Below are 22,979 nucleotides of genomic sequence, written 5' to 3'. Positions count from 1 at the left end.
ACATCGGAATGACCTTCGGTATTGAGAAATGTGGAAGGCTAATTCTTAAGAAAGGCCATTCTATGCTCACAGATGGCCTAAGAATGCCAAATGGTACCATCAAAGATATAGAAAAAGGGTACAAGTACTTGGGGATTATGCAAAGCAACATCAACCCCGAAGCCGAGGTACGTCACAAAGCCATTATCGAATACAAGAAACGCCTTCAGCAGGTCTTACGTAGCCAGCTCAATGCCAAGAACCAAGTCATGGCAATAAATACCTACGCACTGCCAGTAATAAGATATCCAGCAGGCGTAATAAAGTGGACTGAGGAAGCCATCAAAGAAACGGATATAGCAACTCGTAAACTGCTGACCATGCATGGAGCACTCCACCCAAAATCTGATACTACTAGATTGTATCTTGATAGGAAAGATGGCGGTAGGGGACTGAAAAGTGTACAGCAGACAGTGAAAGAGGAGGAGCAAAGCATCAAAGCATATGCAGCCTCCATGGCCATCTCAGATAAGTTGCAAGCTGAATTTCAATCGGCTGCTCTTACAACCGACCAACGCCCTGATGATGAGGAAATTGACTGGCACACGAAACCTCTTCATGGTGCTTACCACCAACAAATATCTAAGGTTGGCAATCTTCACCAGACATATATGTGGCTGAACAAAGGAAACCTAATGGCCAATACAGAGTCGCTAATCATGGCTGCCCAGGAGCAAGTGCTCCCAACAAGGCAACTCCAAACGAAAATCTATCACACTAGAGACGATCCTAGATGCAGACTGTGCAAAGATGCACCTGAGACCATCCAACACATCATCAGTGGATGCAAGCAGCTACCAGGGAACGCATACATTGAGCGACATAATCATGTCGCAGGTGTTGTGTATAGAAGTCTATGTGATGAGTATGGCTTTAATAAACCACAACACTGGTGGGAAGCTCCTGGTAAGGTCAATGAAAATGACTGCGCTAAGATCCTCTGGGACTTCTACATCCAAACTGGCAAGCATGTCCTGGCAAACCAACCAGATATAGTGGTGGTAGACAAGGAGAACAAAAGGGCTACTATAATAGATATAGCAGTACCCAATGACTACAATATAGCCAGCAAAGAAAAAGAAAAGGTAGAGAAATATCTCCCTCTTGGAGAAGAAATTGAAAAATGCTGGAATGTAAGAACAACTGTAATCCCAGTAGTCATTGGGGCACTGGGCGCAATAACACCGGCGCATAAAATGTGGCTTGCCCAAATACCAACAGCAATCAACTCAGGTGAGTTGCAGAAAAGTGCGCTATTGGGAACAGCTAAGATCTTGAGGCGAGTGCTCAAACTCCCAGGTCTCTAGTAGGAGACCCGAGTTAGACCAGAATTTACCACCCATACGGGGTATCCGGGATGAGGAAACAATTTTTTTATATAGATATATATATACATATATATACATATATATATACATGTATATATATATATATATATATATATATATATATATATATATATATATATATATATATATATATATATATATATATATATATATATATATACTAGGCCTTATCGGCGTTTTGTTGGCCGGTCTTAATTTTGATTAAAAAAGGCTTGTCAACGTCCTAAAGACGTTTATAGGCCGAATTAATCTGTCTATTTATGTATAATCCGATCAGATGGGTTAGTTTAGGATGTTGTTTACAAATTTTCAAAGACCTGGTAACATATTTAAATAGGTTTATATGTGTTTTGTATCGTTATTATACTTAAACGACTTCATGGAACAATGGTTAAATTTGTTGATGAGATTTCGGTACAAGGGTTTGCGACGGCCATTCATGAATAATTTTCGTGAGTTGTGTGCACATATGCATTTATCATAAACATGCTAGTACCACTCCACTCAGTTGATCTTCAATTTTTATTTGGTACATCTGATTGTTTCCTTCATAAATAAATATCATTGTAACATTTTGTTTGTTTTGTTTCAGAGTGATTGAAGATTTCGAAACATCACTATTACCTTCCAAGCCTATAGGACAGCTTTTATGCAATAAGTCAAAAGCTAAAGCCTTTTGCACAACCAAAGCTATGACCATAACTTTTATTTTCACAGCAGCTTCAGAAAAAAAGTAGTGGCAGTGAGGTATGAAATGTTTCAAAAATATCGTCACCGTCAGCAATCCTATAAGCCTGGATAAACCCATCCAGGCTTCAGTGGCAGCAAGAAGTTACACTTGCATTTTTAAACCATGGGATAGAAAGTGTTTGCAACTATGTAGCAAGTTGTTTTTCACATTTTGATAATAATGACTTGTTTTTTATTGTTGCCGCATGTTTATTAACAATGCATTATAAATCTTCACACAAAGGGTTCAGACAATGGTCAAGGTGAAACTGTAGCAAATAAATACCAGCAAATAATAAGATGATATTTCCATAAAAGCTTTTTACTTTATAAAATATAATTTTTTTTGTATATTGATATGTATTTGTATATATAGTATTAGTAGTTATTAGCTAAAACAACATTAACCTGACTTCAGTGACAGCAAGAAGTTAAACAGGCAGTATTATAAACCATATGATAAAATGTACTTGCAACTGTCTTGCCAGTTGCTTTTCACATATCTGCGGTATTAATATACATGTATTTTTTGTTTTTGATTGTTGTTGTAAGTTTATTCCTCATGCTTGGTAAAACTTTGCATAAAGAGTTCAGCCAAACGATCAAGGTAAAACTGTAGCATACCAAAGAATAATATTATAGAACTTCCTTAAATGCATTTAAAACTTATAATCTTATAAGCTTGGTACTCGCTTGGCATCTCTTGTTGAACCCTTGTAACGGTATGATATTTCAGGACTCGGATGAAGGTCAAAGTTGAATGTATGAAAATATTGCTTAGCAGCAAATGATATAAGCATGGCTAGTTTGAAAAACTTCAATGTTGTAAAACTCCTCTCTCGGTACATGTCAATATAAAAGTGCTGGCCATTAATAGTTGCAATTCTCTTTCTTATTAGTGGGTCAATCATAAAATACTGTGTGGCGCTACCTTGCCTTAATTTTTTAGCGACTTTTTTCATTTGCAAAATAGTATTGTCTTTGTCATTTATCACATTTCCATTGTAAATATATCCAAGACACTTGTCCTCATGGGTATAAACTGCCAGAATGTCTTCATCTGGTAAAACGACCGCTTTGAATATTGTTCTTCCATATGGGTCTTTAGCATGGAACTGAGCGAAACCTTGAAATCCTTTGATAGGAGTACACTCTAGTGTTAGCTCAGTTTGACTTGACTCTTTAGAATTTGCATGTAAGTTTAAATAGACGAGGTTCTTGTCACTACTGTGACCTGCGACAGACAAGGCCAATGAGTCTATTGTATTAAGTGAATTGATACTCGTCATCAAGTCACGCCTTCTATCAGCTTCTTGAGGTTGTTGACAAGTTGAGCAGTTACAACTTAACACTGTAACCATCATGTTGGCTGATGATTTTCCAACAGTCAATACGTTACAGATAAATGAAGAGAAATAAGCTAAAACCAGTTTTTTTTGATTTGCTGACAGTTTTTTTAACGTAATTTCGATGGATATAGGGCTTGATTTTTTGTAAGTTACCATCTCTAGTCTAGCAGAGTCTACTATATTACCTGCATTTAAATATTCATTTACTCTCAGTGTGTTGTTTGGTGGTGAACTATAAGTTGTCAAAGTAGCAGGACCAGTTCTTACAGCAACGTCCACTTTTCCAATCGTAGTTGAACCAGACAATACAAAGAATTTCGTTCGATCATATGGGTCTCTAGCAGCTGTGTATTGCTGCTCTCCGACCATATTCCATGCACTTATTTCCCCGGTCAATTCCGTTGTAGTCAGTAGTACATTGTGCCTTTCTGAGTTGTCCATCAGAAACAGTGTGAACATGCTAGTACCACTTAGTCGACCCCCCATCTTCAATTGATATGTCTGATTGTTTCCTTCATCAGTGAATATCTTTGTAACAGTTTGTTTGTTTTGCTTCGGAGTGATAGAAGTATTTGAGTCATCAATTTTACTTTCTAAACCAACGGAAAGAGTTTTTTGTAAAAGGCTGTAAGCTAGGGCATTTTGTGTCGCCAAAGCGATGACCATAGCTTTCATTTCAACCGCAGCTTCAGAATTAAAAGTAATTGAAGTGTTGGTTTGAAATGTTTCGAAAGTATTGCCAGCCACAGTGATCTTATTTGCACTCACACTTATAGTTTCATCTCTAGCTGATGCATAATGCCTGAGTTTGCCATCTTTTATTTCTCCAATTGCATGAATCACTGTATAATATACTGATATAGGGTGGTTTTTTATTTCTGCACCGCTTATGCAAAACTTACTGTTTCCTGCAAGATCTTTGATGACTAGATCATGGGAACCTTGAGCTCTCCAACATATTGTTTTGGAGTCATCATTTACCATTTCTAATAGTTTATCATCATTTGCAGTGTAAGCTCTGATTTTCATAGATTTAGTTGCGGAAAGGTACTGCAGAGAATCATTAGTGGCCATTTTGATTAAAATCTCAGCAAATTTTTAATAAAAATTAAACTTCTTGTTAGAGCTGCCTGCTGCCTTTTGAAGATATTCAATATATTTTTGGTATGCTGCAGCTGTGTAATACACAAGAATTTGTAGACCAATGTTTTTTACAGTTTTTAGGAGAAAAATAAATTCAAAATAGTCAAATAAATAATTACTACAAGATAATACATTATATTTTTCTTTTATTCATATAAGATGTTTAACTTTAAAAGTCAGAACTTTTTATTCAGTCAGCAAAGTTGATCATTTATGCTTTAGTTTTACAAAACATTACCTATTTAGGCTTTTGGCCAACTTGTATATATTTTTTGTATTTGACAGACCAAATCTAGACTCAGCTCATATGCTCTAGTGTCTCTTGTTCTGGTGAATATAGTTGCAGAACCTTAAAACTAATTGGGTTTATAACACAATCAATAGTGCTGTTATCACTGCAGGTTCCTTAGTAAACTCTTTACAACTTTTTAATAGCTTTCTTGTACTTTATATTCGGTAACGAAGTCAAAAAAATATGTCATTTCTAAAATGTACAATGTTTCAAGGTGATGCAAATAAAATAATTAGTAGTTCTCTTTGGAAGGAAGCCTTCAATGTTTTCTCCCATCACAAATCTTTAAATAAAAAAATGTGTAAAGGATCTGTTGCAATCCTTCACTACTCCACCCAGAACTACATGTACATCACTCTGAGTATATATGGCAAAAATATGTTTTCTCAAATATGTATGTAAATACAGTCAAGAGTGCCTATAAAATCAATTGCATGAAATTAATTTTTCCTCAAGCTCTGGCTTGCTTGACTCATCAAGTCTCTTTATATATGATTAGTGCTGATAGGGTTTGTCACTTGCTGAGAAGGTCAACTTGGTGGTAGGCAGGGCTTGTCAGAGCCAGTTCAATAGGAGGTCAATCTTGCATCTACCTTCTTGGCCGCAGGTCGTTTTTCATATGTTGTCTCAGTTGCAGGTAAGTCTTCATCTGTGCCTGCTCAGTAGTTGTCCTAGTTGTTCCTTCTGGTAAGCGGCCAATTGGCTGAACCTCTAGTCAAGTCAATGGGCGACTCAGCCTTGTCTCGGCTTGGCAATACCTGTCTAAATTTTTAACAATTAGCAAGATTACCAGATACTTGACTTCTCTTTATGGGTGACGGATGATACTCCAACTGGTTCAAAAAGCGCAATTCTGCAATTCTCGTCCAAGAGGTAATATGTTTGTCATCATTTGTCATCTTTGTGGGTAAATGTGGTGTACCTCAACATGCCCTCATCAGCTCGGGCTTCAACAAGTTTTATTTTTTTTGATCTTTTGTTAGCAGCAGCGCTCCAAGTGATTCACCAAGTCGCTGATTGTTTTGTTCCACTAATGCATTATTACATTTACATGTAAGTAGTTGTTTGTGTGAAGCACTGTTTTTATCGTCCTTTGAAAGTCAATATTGACTGCAACTATCATGTTTAGGAAATAAACATAATTGAATTGAGATTGTTAATTACTAACTTTATTGAGTGTATTCCAGCTAACCAAAAATGCACTAATTTTGTTCTTTCAAAAAGTATTCATGGCTACAAATAGACACATCTACAATGTTATGGGTTATGCGTTGGTTATGCCGATGTTGCATTTCACCACTATGCATAGCCAGACTTTAGAGTGACACTAATAGGGACATGAAAAAAGTAATTCAAAATGTGGCTAGGCTTTTAAATTTCAAGTGCTACCATTATTTGCTCCATGAACACAAAGGCATTACAAAATGTTCCACAAATGAAAGATTGTATTAATTTATTATCAAAAAGACCTTAAAGGTCACATTTGTGTTGTCAGTGATTATTAGCTCAGAAATCAATAAACATGCTCCACTTTGTTATTGTGAATATTGTAGATTTTATTTAAAGGTTGCAAGTGTATGTGATATTGCATGTTGATAAATAAAATACAGCAGAACTTTGTTTATTCGTTTTTTAAACTACATGTATGTCATTCTTGTTTTATATTTTGCCTCTTACTTATTATTCAGTGTAATGTTTTGAGTCACAATTTGACAGGTTTGCATTTAGTTTTTTTATAATATACTTGGCACAGCTAACCCTGTTTATTAGCTGGTTCTCAAAAAATAAGACTCAGCCATTTAACATTTCAAAACTAAGCGGGTGTATTATGTATTATGGTGGGTATTGTTGAGGAATTCTCAAAAGCCTTCTTGCATCTCCCTGTTTGCCATGTCAGAAGTTTTATAATCTACAGAAGTTAACTATTTTACAGCTATAAAAAAGTATTATTTAAAAATAAAAAAATCTGCAAAAATAACCATCCATACAACAACTAACACAAATACTTGCTAAAAGAAAACTAGTAATTATATTTCTTCTTCATCAAATAGGAAGGTTAAATGTTTGCTAAGTTTAAGTTCAAATGGTTTACGTCATGTTTGTACCAATCTAAAAAGTCAAAACCACTTCCATACGAAATGCTTAAAATATGATAAAACTAAAAAATTATCATTCTTCAAGATGCCATTTGTGTACTGCAAGTGATAAATAGAAACCTTCGCAATAAAATAAAGAAGTAAACCTTAAACGCTGATAATTTGGTAATGAATATATGTATTTCTCACCTCATCTTTTTTTAGTCAACTTTGAATCTCCCAAAGGTAAATTTCACAAAAATGTGATAATTCTCTAATGCAGTAGCGACAATTGAGTGCTATTCCAAAGTTGTTATTATGTGGTGACCGAGTCATGGAGACAAGAGTCACATTGGAGAGAAAAAAGCCTACCTCGTGTGCTATGACAGAAATGAGCTTCGACTCTTCAAATGACAAGAACCCTAGTGATACATCTGGTCAGTCAGGAGTCGGCTGCCAATTAATCTTGCTAGCAAGGGGAAGAGTCAAGCCTAAGTAAGAAGTTAACCGAAAGGCAGAGTGAAGCCAAAGTAAGGAGTTATAAAATACAATGCCAAAGTGACAAAGAGCACAGTACCTGGAAGTCTGCCCTGTGCGATTATGGTAAATCGAGGTCTGCCTCAGCCACACCAAACAAAATGGCAATAAAAGAGTTTACAATGATAGCTCTTTGGACTTACTACAAGGCCTTACACAGTCTGAAGCCCAAATACTTAGAGCGCGTCACAATCGAGAAAATGCGATTCAAGCCGGCGCAAGTCAGATCAGGCATTGCTGCCAGGAAGGCACTTGGAAGCTTGCCCAAATATCATGGCTGGTGTATAGTTGGAAGCCTGTATCAAAAGCGGGCGGTCCAACTTCTCTTACAACCTTTCTGGGTTGAACCAAAACACCAGAATCTTGCTCCATGAGCGTTTTTTCTAAAGTCACACTACAAATCGAGTTCAAAGAATCTCAGAGCCAGCATTGTTGTAAGGCTGTTTTAAAGTCAGCCGAACTGATTTGCTTGATGCCCTTTCAAACTGAACAGTTACCTCAGAAAACTGACTTGGCAGATTCAGGAGTGTCCGGCCCCTGAGATCTGTTTTTTGAGACAAGGGTGATATCAATAAGACTACAGGCTCTGAACGGACCTCACTCTACGAGCTGCTTCTTCCTCATGAAGCTAGAAGAGTGGTCTATCTAGTTTTTGATCAACATCAAATGTACTACAAACTTGCTGAGCGATCAATTGTTTGGTAAGCTCTTTCAAAGTAAGGAGAATTTGCTTGAGGAGATTGGCAGTCACAGTTTCATGGCCGATGAAACCTGACTGCGACCAATATGGCTTCGAGAGGCAAAGACCAAGGAAGTTTTGTAGTGAGCCAAATCAGAAAAGATGCCATATTAAGAATGTGTTTTTGGTAGCACACCATTGTGTCCTAGAGTTTTAGCAGCTCATGGTTTCTGTCAACAGTCAAGCCCAAACTTGTAAGGATAGACTCTCTCAGCACGGTGCTGAGAGAGTGATCACATTCTTCAGTAAGACTCTGGCAATGGCAGAAAAAACTACTGTGTCACCAAGAGGAGGCTGTTGACTGTGATCAAAGCTTTGAAACTTCACCAAAATTCCAAAAAAGGCAAAATTCACCATGGTGAACTTGGTGAAATTTGAGGAATGGTGAACTTACTAAATAGGAACACATCATGAAAAACAAGGCCTTGATGGATAGACTCAAGAGAATTCAAACAATCAAAGACCCCCAAGACCATGAATGAGTTGGCCATTCACATGGGCAAGCAGCTGACATCACAGGTCCTCTTCCTAAGAGAAGGTTAATTCAGGATGGACCAAGGCTACCCTGCAACTCCATGGTACAGCACAGGTAAAGGCTAAAGATGGCGCCGGCAAGAAGCTGACTCAGATGCAAACAACAAGCTGAGGACAAGTGGCTGTGTAGTAGTAACCACTATTGCATTGCCCACATCTACTGCTGATCTGCTAAATAAGCGGATTCGCTAAAGCTAGGAGGCCAGGAGCTCCAGCTTCTACACAGGATTCAGCCATTTTTCTGACTACGAACGACTAGAGTATTGGAAGCCTGGGTATCTGACCCAAATGTGTCAAGTCGATCAACTGGTTATTAGGGCGACAATTGTGCAACAAACGCCCACTCCTTCTCACTCTGGGATGGAAGGACAACTAGCCGGCTACACTTGAGTTAGTACTGGCCAGGATTGGCAATCACTGTAGGATGATGGATTGTTGAAGAGCTGCGAGGTGTTGCAGGGAATGAAACACGGAGAGACAAAAGAGGCCGGCAGTATACAGAAGCTGTATGCAAGACTCCCTTGAGAGAAAATATTCGTGAGATTTTTAGGACCAATGCCGACAACACCAAGATAAAACAAGTTGATACTGCTGTTCACCAACAACTTTATCAGATGGCAAGACGCTTTAGCTCTTTCAGAATCCAAAGCTCTTACCACGTTCTCCACTCTAGTAAAGATCTTAGCTTAAGTGTTTCCTCGGAGCATCTAGAGGTGGCTGGTGAGGTTACGGCTCTTTGTGACTTTGCCACCTTTTACACCAAGTCGGTTTAAGCTAGTAGCAGACAGGAACTCAATAAGCAGCCATTTATTAGCTTTAATGGGCAGTAGTTCTGAGTGATTACTCGGCATGGAAGTGCTATTTTAGTCTTTGCTGTCACCAACATGATTTCATGACTAGCACATTGCTCAGAGTGGTTATCCATGCACATCAGAGGCTTTCTGGCCACAGAACTGATGCTAAAACTTTATTAGGCACTAATAAGCCATTACGAATAACATTCCCAATATGACATGGTCACTGATGTAGCTCACTACACAGGCTTTTTGTGTTTCAAATTATGCTGTCATGCCGGCAGCTGGATCATCCCGTAGAACAGTAGCCAGTGTTTGTTTTTTGAGCAAACACTTTGGCTATCACTGTTTTTTACCTGACCTTGTATGACTTTAGGAAGAGCATTCTGTATTGGTCAAAACCAAATCAAGTTGCCGCTCTAGATTTCCTGGAGAAAAGTAAAGTAGCTACTTGAGTGGAGCCAATCTAGAATCTCTGCCCTCATTGGTTCTGCACTATTTCTGCTCCAAAGGCAATGGGACAATGACCCATTAGCAATACAAAAAAGTCTGCCAATAGGACATCGTCCCATTGCTAGGCTCTTTTTTTCCTGTCACTTTTAAGACAGGTATCTAGTTTACTTGTATGATTGATAAATCAGTAGTGGCTGAAACCAATTGTGCCACTTTTAAACCAGGCTTTCAATTGGCTGCTTGTTTGGCTTTTCTTGTTTTCCATTGGCTTTGTCTACTCGTAGTCGCTATGCTCGAAGCAATTTAGTTTGTAATGAGTTTGGCTGATTTTCTTTTTTTAGTTACATACAAACTGTGGAAATTTTCTAGAACTGTGTAGAAATCAAGGATAGTTACAAGAGTTCCTTTCCTTTTAACTAAACCCCTTTTTTGACTGTTTTCGGTGTCAGGTGCTACCTCGCTCTATCAATCCAGTTAGGTGACCTGCCCATATTTTGTGAAAGTTACAAGTGGCACTACCTGGTACTGTTGCAGGCAGAAATTGTTCATTATACTTACTTTAGCCTGCACAAGCATGTTTAGTAGACAAGCTAAACCAAGTTTTAGACATGTCAAATAAGGCTTGAACTTAGTTGGCCTGGTCACAGCTTTTTACCTCCTTTTTCAAAACCTTCTTTTTGTGGCCTTCTATTTACCACTTTACTCCTGCTACTTTGCAAAAACAACTTGTAAAATACTCTCAATTTACAGCACTTGCGTATTGAGCTGCGTGATTGTAATAGGCCATGATTTACTTCCTCGGCACAGTCATCAGTTTCACCAATATGTTGGCTAGATGATAAGTGTCTGTTTTTTGTTTTGAGCCTACTGGGTGGCCAGTCAGTAACTTCCCACTGGCAAGCTTACCCCTTGAAGGTTTAGAGGAATGCTGTCACTTTCATGTTAGGTAAGCTTCTACTAGTCCACAAGGTGTCTTGGTTCATGTCACTCAATCTTTCTAGCTTTCTCCCTTACTGCCAGTTCTTCCAGAAATTTTGAAAGCTTTTCCAAAGACTTGCTGGGTAGTATAGAGTTGCGGTTCATAAAATTTCACTGCTGCTACCATTGTGCAAGAGTACAAGAGATCTTTTACCACTCTACTTAAAACCAGTTGATCATTTGACTATGAATACCATAAAGCCTCTAATAGAACACCACCTTTATTTAAACACCACCTCTATATGACCACTACTTTGAAAATCTTTGATCTTTACAAATCCATAATATCAATTGATCAGTAGAAAAGTGTCCACAAAATTGTATTTAATAATATTATTGTTAACTGTTTACATCCTTACCAATTAATTTCTTCATTGTCCAACCCAAACGTTTTCTGTTTTTTAATTAAAACTTTGAAAGCATTATCATAGAAACGATTAATAACTGTATCAGGCTAATAGTAGTTTCTTTTTAGCATTGTTTTGATGCTTCCAAGTACATGTGAAACAGTTTACATTTACGATGGTAAATAAATGACTATTTTTAAGGTCAAGGTTGCATTTGGAGAGCAAAACCTTTACTCGTTGCATTTGCGGAAAATGCAACGTGTAAAAGTAATACTCTGCCAAAAAATTGTAGAACGTTGTATAGATCAGCAGTGTAGAAATAAAGTTAAGATAAGACAATATTGTGGAAGGTATTAGACAACCAATAGATGTTTGTTTCATCAAAAGCAGTAATCAGAAAGCTGCTATCCAAGCAAACAATGCAGATATTTTGGTTTTGAAAACCGTAATTTTTGTTTCTGCAAGTATTATAAGTGTGGTTCATTTATCTCACTTGTTCATGCATATATATTTGTATCATTTGATAGATTATTATTAGATGACTTATAAATATGCGGATTTATAGCATGTTATTTAATAGCATCTTTGTGGCTATCTTAACACAGTTTGCAATAGATCAATGCTTGCAACTCCACATACATTGCGCATAAAAAAGCTAGTTTTGACTGCAAACTGAAGTAAACATATCGATGAGTGCAATGAGTTTCTATGCAACATTGTCGAATATAGATATAAATTAAAACTATCTCTTAAAAATTTGAACAAAATAAATATTGAAAATGCTAACCAATTGCAAAGAAGGACACAGGCTATAATACAATTGCAGGTCAGTTGCAAGGAATAAATATCAACTGGCAGAGATATTTTATGGTTTTCCAATGCACCTTTATTAAATGATTTTTGACAAACTAGAGATTAGCTAGTAGATTTATTGCATCCAAAAGGTTTTATATCATTTTACCAAAAAAGAGCAAAATACAGGCGACATTCGCTTCAAAATTATTTCTATCGTTTGCTCCGATAGCCATGATAAATGCCATGATTTACATGCCATGATTTATAAGCCATGATTTATATGATATCATTTATATGCCATGATTTATCTGACATCATTTATATGATATGATATCATTTACATGTATATGCCATCATTTATATGCCATTTTTTATATGTCATCATTTATATGCCATCATTTATACGCCATCAATTATACGTGTCCTTATCTAAAAAGTCATTTCAATATGAAGTTAAAAAGTAGTAAAAGTAGAAAATGATTGTTTTTCAAAGTTTTGTTGTACAGCAAGCAATAAACAAGTACTTCAGCAATAAGATCGAAGAATAAAATTATGTAAAACATGGATAAATTGGTGATGAGTATGTATTTGTAACTTTTTTTATTTCCTGCCATAAATTAAGACACTTTCTAAAATTCATTTTCACACAAGAGAAGACAATTTTGAATGTAATTGCAACAACAGAGTACTAGCCCAAATTTATTGCTAGCCAGACACAATTTCAAGAAAGATAATTTTCCAATTAGACTTTCCTTATTATATTTGAGCACCTAAATATTAGATATAGAATAATCAAGAGCTAAACCAAAATATAAACATGTATTTATGAGGACTACACTGTACTACACCTCACCTAAGTGGTTTATCTAATAGAGAACATCGTAGTTTTGAATTGCAAAAAAAATTTGAAATAAATACCTAAATTACTTCAAATAGGAAACTAAAATGCAGGTATAGGTAAATGATACATAGCTGTACCAATTAACTAGCAAACTAAGACTAATTTCTAGATAAATAAATCTCAAAGTTTGTATTTTGGTTTTTGTCGTCGATGTTTCCTGCTATAATGATTAATTCATACAAGGAAATACCTCCACTGTACTGGAATTAAAATTGCGCCGATTGCAATTGCAAGTACGCATTGTCCTACACCTAACCACAAGGTGAAGCCATACTTAACTTATTTAGGTCAACTATTCCACGATTAAAGCTAAACAAGTACGTTTTATTACAAACTTGTATTACTCTTGCTGTTTGTTTTTCTTTTGAAATCTTTTTTAAAAGCGTTTTTAATCTCAATTATTTACTTTTCTCTACTTGTAGTTTTAATTGTAATATTTCAATTTCAAATGTCTGGGTAGAGTGCAACTGTAACAGCATAAGCTCAATCTTCAACTTTCGGTCATTCCAAAGGCAAATCGCTAGAAATTGTAAACTAAAAACTGTTTCCATGAACAATCTCGCATAGGAACTGCCTTCACAGTCTATATCGGTTTGACCAGACAAAGTGCCTTCGTGTGGGTCTCTGATGTATTTAGCTTCGGTATCTCAGTTTTACATTTGTGTCAGTATCCACTATCAACAGGTTACACAGCTCTACTATCAGTATAATAGTTGTATTCAACGTTTTGAGGTGTAGCTTCTGCAGCAACAATACAAATGTTATAGCCACACTTCTATGTATTCTTTGTTATCATTAATTCAACATATAATTCTCATTTTGATTTTTTTTTCAATTCATTTCAATATGTTTCAATTTTATCAGTATCAGTTTACCTTTCATTGTATAATAAATAATAATAATAATAATAAATAATAATAGTATAAATAATATCTCATTTAGCCATTACATGCAAACTATTTCACTTTTAAACGGTATCAGGTCACACTTACCCCCCCCCCTCGGCTATATACACCCTGGCCACTTACCCCCCTAGGCTATATACCCCCCAGGTCACTTACCCCTGGCCACTTACACCCCCCCCCTCCTCGGCTATATACACCCGGTCACTTACCCCTGGCCACTTACACCCCCCCCCTCGGCTATATACACCTGGTCACTTACCCCCCTAGGCTATATACCCCCCAGGTCACTTACCCCTGGCCACTTACACCCCCCCCCCCTCGGCTATATACACCTGGTCACTTACCCCCTGGCCACTTACACCCCCCCCCCTCGGCTATATACACCCGGTCACTTACCCCCTGGCCACTTACACCCCCCCCCTCGGCTATATACACCCGGTCACTTACCCCCTGGCCACTTACACCACCCCCCCCCCCTCGGCTATATACACCCGGTCATTTACCCCCTGGTCACATACCCCCCTAGGCTATATACCCCCCAGGTCAATTACCCTCTTCCCATGATATCTTTGAAGAGTTTCCACTAAGCACTAATTATAAATGCAATACGCTTGATCATAAATTAGGTATTTTGAAGTTGAATTTGTAAGATATTTAGACAGTTGATTGTTTTTTTGGTTCCATGAGTAAAGATTTCAACCAAGAATGGGTTGCATAATAGAGCTGCTCAGAGTACATATCAAGCGTGCTCAATACCCGTGATCCTGAGTCAGATAGACTCTGTGAAGCATAACTTGTAAAGAATTAAGACAGTTAAAGCATGGATATATAAGTTGAAATATGTGTTGTACCATTAGTATCATAAAATCTATCATTTATTTTTATGTGTCTTTTTAATTTTTCATTATTAACTACTAATTAAACCATGACAAATTAGCAAGGGGTTCATGTGATTTAAACCCAAAGTCAACTGATTTAAGTTAAACTGTATTGTGTGTTATGGGGCGGTTAACTGACCTGGGGGTATATAGCCTAGGGGGGTATGTGACCAGGGGATAAATGACCAGGGGTATATAGCCAGGGGGTAAGTGGCCAGGGGGTTATTGACCTAAACTCTCCAATTTTTTACCTAGACAACAACATGCATTCAACTAGTTGTTTGATAACTAAAGATTTTCTCAATTCTAGATATATGCCTTGAGATACATAAGTATCAGTATACTATCTGTACTGTATATAGATATATGCCTTCTTGTACATATATAGATATATGCCTTCTTGTACATAAATAGATATATGCCTTTAGGTACATAAATAGATATATGCCTTCTTGTACATAAATAGATATATGCCTTCTTGTACATATCTAGATATATGCCTTGAGGTATAGATATATGCCTTCTTGTACATATATATATATATATATATATATATTTATTTATTTATTTATTTATTTATAGATCTTCGTCTATCACACTAGAGACGATCCTAGATGCAGACTGTGCAAAGATGCACCTGAGACCATCCAACACATCATCAGTGGATGCAAGCAGCTAGCAAGAAACGCATACACTGAGCGGCATAATCATGTCGCAGGTGTTGTGTATAGAAGTCTATGTGACGAGAATGGCCTTAACAAACCACAACACTGGTGGGAAGCTCTTGGTAAGGTCAATGAAAATGACCGCGCTAAGGTCCTCTAGGACTTCTACATCCAAACTGGCAAGAATGTCCGAGCAAACCAACCAGATGTAGTGGTGGTAGACAAGGAGAACAAGAGGGCTACTATAATAGATATAGCAGTACCCAATGACTACAATATAGCCAGCAAAAAGAAAGAAAAGGTAGAGAAATATCTCCCTCTTGGAGAAGAAATTGAAAAATGCTGGAATGTAAAAGCAACTGTAATCCCAGTAGTCATTGGGGCACTGGGCGCAATAACACTGGCGTATAAAATGTGGCTTGCCCAAATACCAACAACAATCAACTCAAGTGAGTTGCAGAAAAGTGCGCTATTGGGAACAGCTAAGATCTTGATGCGAGTGCTCAAACTCCCAGGTCTCTGGTAGGAGACCCGAGTTAGAGCAGAATTTACCACCCATACGGGGTATCCGGGGTGAAGAAACAATTTTTTTATATATATATATGTATATGCGTTTTTGTACATATGCAGATATATGCCTTCTTGTGCATAAATAGATATATGCCTTGAGGTACATATATAGATATATGCCTTGAGGTACATAAATATCAGTATACTAACTGTACTATCCAGCGTTGCCCAGGTAATAAAAAAGTCTGTTAAAAGAAAATATATTTTTAGTTAACATTTACCATTCTAATTTTTAAACTTAATATGAGAAAATATTTGTGCGCTGTTCAAATGATTTAAGAGGAAAAAGAAAACAACTGTTAAGGTTTTCAAGCTTTTTTAATCAGCTGCAACTTTCAAATTTCATATCATGAAAGAAGTGTTTTGTTGAAATAAATTAGGAGGAAAAATAAAACTGTAAAAGTGTTTAAATTTAAAGGTAAAGTCATTAGCAAGTAATGGCTAAATATAGTCTGTTTAGCAACGATTACAATGAAAAATTGTTTGGTACACAGTTATAAGATTTTCGTTCATTTCAGTGTCGGCATCACAAGGTGAAAATATCGTATAGATGTATAGAGCGGTATAGAAACCCATAGTAATTATCTAATGCAATCACTGCCTGTTAAAAATCATTATCCTTAAGAAATAGTAACAAGACAATGTGTTAACCTTTGTTACTATAATAATTACCTATACTAACTTATGTGCATTTTTTTTGTTATGATCTGCAAGATAGTATAACATTACAACGTATTACATAGAGAGATCTGACTTTGGAGACAAATGTGTAACTTATAACTTTATAAGTTATAACTTATCTAAGTTAAAATTTAACAAATATAAATTTAGCTTACTAAAAAAATCCTGGAAAAAAAGTTTTTGTTAGAATTTTAGTAATCTTCTAACTAAAAGTTTATCCCTTATCTGTTTGTGAACCTGTTATTATAACAGATGACGTTGAACTGAGATATAGTCGCCAGATGTTAATTTCGAGATAGATTATTCTTGATATCGTTTTGCAGAAAACAAATTAGTCCAAGTATGGCGAAGACAAAAAATCATTGTGTTTTATAGAGTTTGTAGAATTCATAGTTTCATATAATACGTCAATTAGCATGAGAATTGAAATAAATTAATGTGCTATTATCAGAATTAAGGAGTTGATTGGTTAATTTTTTATTTTGAGGAAATTTAGTATGGCTGGGAAACAGTCTTTCGAGCAGCTGAAATAAATTAGGAGAACAAAGGAATGTAGATGTACAATAAAAAGCCAGTACATTGTATGTAAACTATGAAACAGATGACTTTGTTATGGTACAATTAATACAAACTGAGAAAACCCAATAAAAATTGTTATTGCGTAGTAGTCAGTGCAACAATCGCCAAATTTTAATTTCGAGACAATCTATTGTTGATATTGTTTTGTTGAAAACAAATTAGCTCTAGTACGACGGGAAAAAAGTATCGCATTTCATAAAGCTAGACAAGCTCATGGAATTCTAATTGATACGTTATTTTAGGTATAAAACAGGAAAGGATGTATACGCTATCTAGTAATAACAAGTAATAAAAGGCATGAGTAATAAAACTCGTTGAACTCGGGGTTTACTTTTTCTCGAGTTTCGGAAATAGAAATTTTGAGCAGTTCAAGCTTGCAAGTTTGGGGTTCGACTGCCGAGTTCGGGTTTGGGTACACGGATCCGTTGAGTAGAGTGAGCAAAACCTCGGTCTATTGCGCACTGCGCTCTTGACTGTTTTACAACCAACTTGTTAACGCTGCAAGAACGAATGTCAGTTGAGAAAAATAGTCAAAAATAATGAATAAATTGAATAGATTTATATATGTATTGTAAATTTTAAGACGTCTAATTTTTAGAAAATTTAAACATAAAATCCGTATCAACAAACCCGATACTCATAAAACCCGTTGGCCAAGAAGTGCTTGTGCCAAGCACTGCCAGTTACCCAATGTTCAAAAAACTTGAATGTAAGGGACGAGTCTAAACTCGTTGGTCAGGATTTACTCATGCCCAGCACTAATTTCTGCGCTTGCAAAGTTCATGAGATCAAGTTCAGCAAAATGTGATATTATAATTTAAAAATTCTAGGAGCTTCAACTGGACATATCAAAAACAGACGACAAACTTTGAGAAATATATATATATAGATTGTGGATATTAGCTATGATAACTTAATGCTGATTTCAGTTGCAAAATAATATACAAATCATTTTTCATGTTATCCAGTAGCTTGTGAGTTTTGTCTTGCATTGCTGTTACTTACAATTAATTTAAAATTTTGTGGAAAATATATTTTAAAACATTTGTGTGACAAGATTTTAAAAAAGTACATTCCTTCGATCAAGATGCACATGAGCCTGACCCCTGTGGCAGTCATTATGGTATCTTAAATGCATCGAGTGTGTTTCATATAATACGCTTGGCATCTCTTTTTGAGCTGAAGTAACGATATGATATTTCAGCGTTTGGTTGCAGGTCATAGTTAAATGTATCACAGAATAGCTTGACAGCTAGTGATAAAATACTGGATATTTTGAGAAGTTTCGGTTCCGCGAAAGGATAAGGTTGAAATATTTGCATGCGTATGGACTGGCCCTGAATAGTTGCAATTCTTCTCTTTGTTGACAACTCATTCATATTGTATGCAAATGACTCATTTTCCGTGTTAAATGTTCTTTTTTCGAATTTACCTTTCTTCATTTTCAGAGTTGTCTTGTCCTTGTTATCTATTACAAGACCGTTGTAATAATATCCAAGCAAAATGTCTGTGGTGCTATAAACTGCCAGAATGCCTTCATCCAGTAGATTAACTGTCTTGAACATCGTCCTTCCACAGAGATCCTTGGCCACTAGTTGTGCAAAACCTTGAAACTTTTGTGTTGGAGTACACTCTAAGGTAAGGAGATTTGTATTTGATTCTGTACAAAATACATTGAAGTAAACGAGATTTTTGACACTATTGTGACCCGCGACGGACACAAATAGTTGCCTTGTTGTAACTAGTACATCAATACTTTTATTCAAATCTTGTTTTTCGATTGATTGATGAGGCTTCTGACAATCTATGCAGTTGCAACTTAATGCTGTAAGGGTCATTTGAGCTGTGCTTCGAGCCATTGTCAGTATGTTATATACAACTGCAAAGAAATAGGCTGACACAAGTTTCTTTTGATTTACTGTTAATGCACCAAACGTAATTGCAAAAGAACTTGGACTTGATCGTTTGTAAGTTACCATTTCTAATCCAGCAGAATCTAAAATTGTACCTTTTTCCATGTCACCATTTACATACATTGTGCTGTTTGGTGGGGAAGTAGAAGTTGTTAAACTGCCAAAATCTTATCCTTTCCAATACTGGTGTTTAATTCTCCAATTTTTGTTAAATGGTAAAACACATGCACAATTCTTCTATCAGATCTTTGCGTCTCAGTTCTGTATTGTCGCTCCCCAAAATTATCTATTACTCTCATTTCATTAGGACGTATTGAAGCAGACATTATTATGTTATGCCTTTCTGAATTATCCATAAAAAACATTACAAAAACGTTTGTGCCTTTTGCTTGTCCTCCCATTCTGACTTGATACGTTTTATTATTTCCTTCATCAGTAAATATTGTTGGAGCAGTTCGTTTATTTTGTCTTGGAACAATTGAAGACTGTGAAACATCTTTAGTGCTTGTCGAACCGATGGGAAGGTTTTTTTGTAAAATTGGGAGTAGTAGAGCTTGTTGAGTTGCAAAAGCAATGATCATCGCTTTCATTTCGATTGTAGCTTCAGAATCAAAAACTATAGAGAAGTGTGTAGAAAATCTATCAATTGTGTTGCCAGCCAACCTAACTCTTTCGTCTCGCATTGTTATATTTATACTATTTAGTAATCCAACATGTGTTAGTTCGAAATTGTTAATATTTCCAATTACTTGATTTTCTGTGTAGTAGACCAATAAAGGATGGTTTCTTATATCTGCGCCACCTATGCAAAACTTGCTGTTTCCTTCGAGGTCTTTGATGACTAGATCACGAGAACTTCGAGCTCTCCAGCATATCGTCCTTGAGTCACCACCCACCATTTCTAGTAGTTTCGGTGCACCAGAAATATAAGCTCTAATTTCCATAGTTTCAATTCCAGAAAGATACTGAAGAGAGTTGTAAGCAGCCATCTTGAACAACACTTCAACTAGGTCAAAGTAAAAATATGAATTTATCTTTAGACAGCCCGCTGCCTTTAGAAATGTTTCACTTATCTCTGATATGTGAACACAATCAGTAAAACTAATACTTGAAGTGCCAAAGTAAAAAGCATTAAAATAGTTGGCCAGGCTACTAAGCCTGCTATCTGTTGAATTATATGAGTTATCAATGATACGAGTTGCCCACAATTTTTTTCAGTTGCAATATAAGACAGTGTAAAAATACATAGATATTAAATTTACAGTGAAACACGGATAACTCAAACTTCAAGGGCTCGAGCAAAAGTGTTCGAGTTATTAGAGCGTTCAAATTATCAGGACAGTCATAAGTGCATGTATTTATCAGTAGATACATGTACATATACACACTATATATCAATCAAAAGCATAGATTGCTTGTTGCGAGTTAAAGGGTCTCTCGTGTGAAGTTTTAAATATTTTTAATCAGAAAGTATAAATATTTTTTTATCACTTGCGATTTGTTTGTTGCTTTAGGTGATGTGACTGCCAGGACATTCTCAGATTAAAATTGGCAAAACTTGATAGCGGTTAAAACGCTCAGAAAAAATACATACGTATTTTTCTACCAAGCCTTTTAACCAAGATCAATTTTGCAGTAAGTCAGTTATTACAAAACTGCTTTACTATTAAAAACCCATTATCAATTTTGCCGATATTACTTTAAAGTTATCCAAATTTTACCTCGTTTTTTTTGCTTTTGGAGGGCTTATCGCTAAGAGGATGTTTGGTAAAATTTGATTTTTACAAACCTTTAGAAAAGTCGTTAATGAAAAGATTTGCCGATGTTGGTAATAACGAGGCCTAAGAACTACTAAAAGTCGATGTTTATCTCTATGGCTTGGAATAAAGTGGTATTCTAAAGCGATAGTAACAACCGTCTCGGTAGCAGTTGGCAAAAAACTGTTCGAGTTAACGAAGTTGAGGTCGAGTTATCTAAAGCCATTTATCATTGTGTGGGAACGGAACAAGCAAATCCATTCGAGTTAACCATGTGTTCGATATATCCGAGGGCGATTTATCCGAGTTTCACTGTATATACATATATATAGCCTATATATTTAAATTTACAGTTTTAGAAATGTGTATATATGTGTATATATATAACATATATATATATGTATATATAGACAGATAATGGTTGAGACTGTATATATATATATATATATATATATATATATCTACATATATATATACATATATATATATATATATATATATATATAAGTTATATTGATACACATTAGTAAAAAGAGTTCTCAATGTTTAGAGTAAAAACAGAGCTGATATAAAACTATGTGTACTAAAAAACTACAAGTTTAGTTAAAACATTTTATTAGTAATAAAATGTTTTAACTAAACTTGTAGTTTTTTAGTACACATAGTTTTATATATATATGTATGTACCCTAAACCTTTAAATGAACGCCACCTCTATTTGAACGCCACCTTCAATTGGCCGCTACTCTGAGCGAAAGGTTGAAAATTACACCCCCACTCTCCAATTGAACGTCATTTCCTTTTGACTGCCACTTTGACATTATTTGTTTTTTTCAAGCACATAATATCAACTGATCAGTGAAGGAGTGTCCACAAAGTCGTATTAATAATTAATCATTTATATCAATAACAGTCAATTCTCTGCTTGTCCAATTCCAAAGCTTTTCGTTTTTTCCGTTGAAACTTTGTAAGCAATATCAAAGCAATAATCTCAATAACGGTCTCAGGCTAGTAGTAGCTCTCTGTTTAATGCAGTCTTTCTATTTCGAAGTAGCCTGCATATATGTATATGTATATATAAAAAACTGTTTAAATTTACGGTGGTAGATGGAACTTGGAAAGCAACGCCATAGAAATAACTATTGCAGGCTAATAGGAGTTCCTTGTTTAACGTGTTCCTAGTATTTAGGAGGAAATGCATATAAGAACCGGTTCGCAAGTTTTGGACCAAAGGTTATACATTTAGCGAGCAAAGTTTTAGCACTGCTTCAGTGCTAAATGCAGCACCTGAAAGTTTTTCTCTGCCGAAAAATTGTTTGGACGCTAATATCGACTGGTTAAGCAGTGCAGAAGAAGAATTGAAGCCAGAAGATATTTTGGAAAGTACTGGAGAAAATGTTCATTCCATCAAAAGCAACAATCAGAACCCAGCAAATGATAGAAATATTTTTTTGTTTTAAAAATGTTAATTTTTGTTTCTGTATGTAATAAAAGTGTGGTTCGTTTATGTCATTGTTCATGAATATATAATTGCATCATTTGATAGATTATAGTTGTATAACTTATAAATATGCAGATTTATAGTGTGTTATTTAATAGCATTTTGCAGCTATGTTACCAGGCTTACAATAGATTGATACTCATAAATCCACTTCTATTGCACAAAAACAGTTGGTTTTGGCTGCAAACTGTAGAAAACATATCAGTGAGTGCTATGACTTTTTATGCATGATTGTTAAATAAGGATAAAAAATAAAAATATGTCTTCAATTTTAGAATTAAATAAAAATTGAAAATGCCAACAAATTGCAAAGAAAGGGACAGGCTATAATATCATTGCAGGTCAATTATTGCAAGCATTATATATTATTTATTTTGTGTTGTTAAATATAGCATCAGAATTGTCTCCTTTCAGCATTTGCATCTATTGTTGAAAAATTAGGTCAGTTTGAGACATGAATAGTAACGCTATCTGTTG

Source organism: Watersipora subatra, chromosome 3 (assembly GCF_963576615.1).
Source record: "Watersipora subatra chromosome 3, tzWatSuba1.1, whole genome shotgun sequence".
NCBI lineage: Eukaryota > Metazoa > Bryozoa > Gymnolaemata > Cheilostomatida > Watersiporidae > Watersipora > Watersipora subatra.
Note: the sequence above shows the minus strand (reverse complement) of the source record.